General features: G+C 32.8%; 1 long non-coding RNA gene across 1 annotated transcript in view; it reads left to right on the top strand.

The window, feature by feature from the left end:
• Nucleotides 1-211: 211 nt before the first annotated feature.
• The window catches only part of LOC111635020, a 24544-nt gene continuing 20178 nt past the window's right edge, over nt 212-4577 (top strand). Inside the window, exon 1 of the long non-coding RNA XR_002758327.1 lies at nt 212-333. This is a non-coding gene — a long non-coding RNA (uncharacterized LOC111635020). The remainder of the gene's footprint in view (nt 334-4577) is intronic.

Below are 4577 nucleotides of genomic sequence, written 5' to 3'. Positions count from 1 at the left end.
TCGAAGACATTAGTGTAATAAAAACTGTTTTCTCGGCAAACAATAGGTGGGATAGTGATTTGATGTGTTTTAACGAAAAAAATATTTTAACATAAAGAAAACGTATTGCATAAAAAATTAGGAAAAAAAACTACGTAGAAAAAATTAAAGTAATTATTTAAATTATAAACCAAATGGAAACTAGATCTAATTTAAAAAAAAAAGAATGAAATGGCAACACTGCCTACGAAATCGAAACTGCGTTCCCGCCAACGGTTTTCGGTTTGTGTTATAACGAGAAGGTACGGCACGTCCGCAGAAGCGATAGGCCGACAAGGGACCGAAGGGTCGGAGGTGAGTATTGATTGGAATTTCCTCTTAATTCTCTGGCATTTTGGCGGTAACTAAGCCGACGCGACGTATTATCGGTCGGTCTGATCCGTCTATTTATTTGTAAAACTTACTGGTAATTCGGAAATTACACTCTTTCGTGTCCTTAACTTGAAATTTGCCCAGAGTCCACCTCGTGACTTCGTTAATAAATATTTAATTGTGTAAATTTTGTATTCGATTGTAGATAGATTGGTACTTACCTTTTAATTAATTGGACGCCGGTCGATATCTAAGGCATCCGTGTACAGAAATGGCTATTATGTATGAAGTACGTCTGAGAAACATGGACGAATACAGAAATTAGCAAATAAACTTACAAATAGGATTCTCTTTGTTACGTGGGAGGCGTAATGCTGCGGATTTTGTTTAACGGTGCCAAAAATGCTGTGATTTTTATTTTTGAACTTTAATTATTGTTTTATGGTGTTTTTCAAAAGTGTATAACATTTTACTGCTTTTTCTTTACTTCACAACTGGGTGCATATGTAAACTGAGTATCTTTAACGTCTGTTTTTATTTGGGAATATCTTATGCACTATACGTGTTTCGGGCATAAGTCCCTTTTCTGTTGGCTTTTTCTTTGAGACGTTTGGTAAAGAGGTGCCGACTGATACACATCTTTTTTTAAAATGTGTATACGGTCGAGTCCGCGTAAGTCGATACCTCAAGGGAAAGTGGAAATGTGTCGAGTTATCCGATGTGACGACTAAAACGAAGTTGAAAAAACCACAAAATTACAATTAGGAAAATACAGTAGTGCAATGTATCTCTCTGACCATCCATGACTGGCACTAAAGTTGGTTTTGGCAATTTCCATTGCCTTACATTTTTGGTATTGGCCCCAAAATGGGAAGATTTCAAGGAACAAATTTGCTTTAGCCAAAGTACCGGAGCATTTTTGACGTCTTTGTATGGCGACTTTCTCTGGTGTTTTTGAGACAGCTGCCAGAAAGACTGAAGAAGGTTTCTTAATTTCCTCTTTTTTTCTTCAGAATTCCCACCAATGTGTTCTTAGGAGGTTTTCTTGTTTTGCAAATTCAGCTTGCAAAGTTTCATTACATTCAAATTCAGATACAAGTTTGTATTATTCCCTTAGCATAAGTGTTATGTCCTGGATACTAATTTCTAACAGAAATGTGAAACATTTGCTGCAAATAACGCATGAATGAAAGGTGAGAAAATGCAAGATTGGATTCTGCTGTGATGTTAAGCTGTGTGGTGTGTGTTTTTTTTTTTTTTTTTTCTTTTTTGTTTGGGAGGGGAGTCGACTTATCGGACATCTAAACAACTGTGGGACAGAAAATGTATGTCAATTTTATCTGGTGGTGACAAGTTAAATGATGTCTAGTGAACCTGAGTTTTTTAACATTAATGCCTATGTAAGTCGGCTTGGACCACAGAAAACTAACTACTTAAGGAAAACTGGTAAAAACGAATACCACTGAACAACACTTAGTCTTCATTGGCTGTCAGGAAATTTTAACTGTAGATATGCATTTTTAAAAAGGATACATGTGTATTAGTCAGCACCTCTCTATCAAATGTCTTAAAGAAAATGCCGATGGTAGAAGGGTGCATGCCCAAAACATGTATTGTGCGTAACATATTTTCGAATAAAGATTAATGTTAAAAATGGCCAGTGTCTATCAATGTACCAACTTGTGAAGAAAGAATTAAAAGAAGACAGTTTTGCAAAAAAGTTAATTTTACTGCTTTTTAGAATTGTTAGGAATTTAAGAGAAATGTAAATGATTTCATTTGTATATGCAAATTATTTATATTAATTTTTGATAATTTTAAAAATAGATTATTATATTAATAATTTAACAACAAAAATTATATTTTTGGCTGTCTCAAAAATATAAATAATAGAATTGCAAAATTTGAAGCATATTTTAAGAAACTTAAAATTATAAAAATAAATGACTCCAGGTAATGCTTTTACTTTGTTGTCGAGTGGTAATTTAAATATGGAATCAAAAATTTCCGAAATTCCATGTGGAAGAGATTTTAGTATGGAAATTAAAAGCAGAATGCTGTAGCGTTCAGGAAATTGCTGTTTTAATGAACGATGTATCTACTTCTGGAATTTATAAAATTTTGGAAAAATTGTCACTGATACCTTCTGAGCATCGATCAGTAAGGCCCAAAATCATATCTCGAAGGGACGATAAATAAGTTGTACATCTTGCGTGGCAACAGGATAAATCGGTCTGTCAAATTTTTTGTGAAAAGTGGATTAAAATATCAAAATGCATCATTCGTCCAAGAATTTTGGCAGCTTCATGTATGAAATTTGATCCCTCGATGAAAAAACCATCACTAACAAAATGACAAATTGGGAAAAATGTAGTGAGGTAAAGATCACATGCAGTGGAATGACCAGTGGCTTTCTTTTTCAGTGATGAAAAGAAATTTAATTTGTATGGTCTAATTACTGGCATGATATTAGGAAAGAAGAGTGCAGTGGCTTTCTTTTTCAGTGATGAAAAGAAATTTAATTTGTATGGTCTAATTACTGGCATGATATTAGGAAAGAAGAGTGCAGTATTTTACCAGGAAACTGGGTGGTGGTTCTGTTATGGTGTGGAGCTGCTTTGGGTTTAATGATTTATCAAACTTAGTGATTTTAACTGATACATTTAAGTTATCAAGAAGTCCTAAAAAATAATTTATAACCCATTGGAGATAGAATTGGAATATGATTGGATTGTCCAACAGGATAATGCCAGTATTCATTGTTAATGCTTAACAACTAAGTGGTTCGAGTACTGTACATATTATTCAAGTTACGAAGTGGCAGGCAAGAAGCCCATAGGATTAATGGCATATTCTTGATCGAAAGATTTTTGCTAGTATAGTATTTTACGATGGGTTTCAGAGCTTAAACAAGAAATCATTGGGTGCCAGTTTCAAATGGATCCAGAAATGTTGGTCATTAATTTAATCAAATTTTGAATTTATTTTTTAAATCTATAAGCATAATCGTAGTTTTATATAAAAACAATCTTCATTAATTTATGTTATGAACAATTGCTCAAAGTTTAAACTTGCCTCTATTTTTGGGAAATCATAAAATAAGTATTTTGTGTTTAACACTTTATTTAACTGTCAAATATTTTGTAAAAACAATTATATAACATTGTATTGCGCTATATATAAATAATAATAACCACTGGCATTGTTAAGAAATAATTAATATTTAAAAAAAATAAACACACATAATCTATATTTTTGGGGGACACTATTAAATCTACTTTCCCATTATGTCAATAAGACAGTGGGATTGCAAATCGGATTACAATTATAACTGGTGTTTCGCTAACAGAAAAGAACCAATTTTATTATGTTACATAAATTGTAGAACATCAGATTGATTTCTTATAAGTCTTTAAAAAAATATTACAGAAAGTAAAATCTCAACAAAATGAAAGAAATTTCAAAGAAAATTTTACTTTTAGAAGTCCAAAAGCATTTTTAAAGCATTTGTCATGTCTCCACCGATTAGTTTTATCATGGCCAATACAATTCGGAATTGCATGGTAATGCTTATTTGTTTGTTAATTTCTGTGTTGTCAAAGACTTACTGAAAAAGTAATAGTCTTTACATTCTGCATATGTAGGAAAGAAAAACGTTTTTTTCTTTTAAGCCATCCCCAATGACTGTCATGGGTTCAAACGTTACCAGTAATTTTTTTTATAGTAAAGAGATTAGTACAAGGAGGATTTATAGGTTTAACACTTTGCTTTAAATCTAATCATGTTTCATTTCCTGACAAATCAGCTGAAAAATTAACTTCAGTTGTCAAAATTATTTTCCTATGTGAAACTGACTGTGCTTTCTTTTAAATTCCGAATACAGGCATACCTCGACTTACGTCGTTTTGAGTTACGTTGTTCCCGATTATACGTCGTTTGTCAAAAAAGTACAGGTAACCCCCGTATAACACGGCACTTCTATAGCACGGATTCGCTCTAACACGGTTCGAGAATTGGTACCATCCCCCGTATAACACGGTACTTTTATAGCACGGATTCACTCTGATACGGTTCGAGAATTGGGTAAAACCCTCGTCAACAGGAAATGTAATAAATTTTTACATACTTAACTAATAATAGTTCACAAAAATTGTTATTTTCGTGAACTATTAGTACTTAAGTATGTAAATTTTCTCTTCTCGCCTTCTGTCGATACAGGTGGTCCT

Source organism: Centruroides sculpturatus, unplaced genomic scaffold, assembly GCF_000671375.1.
Source record: "Centruroides sculpturatus isolate CEXI.00-Female unplaced genomic scaffold, Cexi_2.0 scaffold876, whole genome shotgun sequence".
In the NCBI taxonomy this organism is placed as follows: domain Eukaryota; kingdom Metazoa; phylum Arthropoda; class Arachnida; order Scorpiones; family Buthidae; genus Centruroides; species Centruroides sculpturatus.
This window is presented reverse-complemented; position numbering and strand designations above follow the sequence as displayed.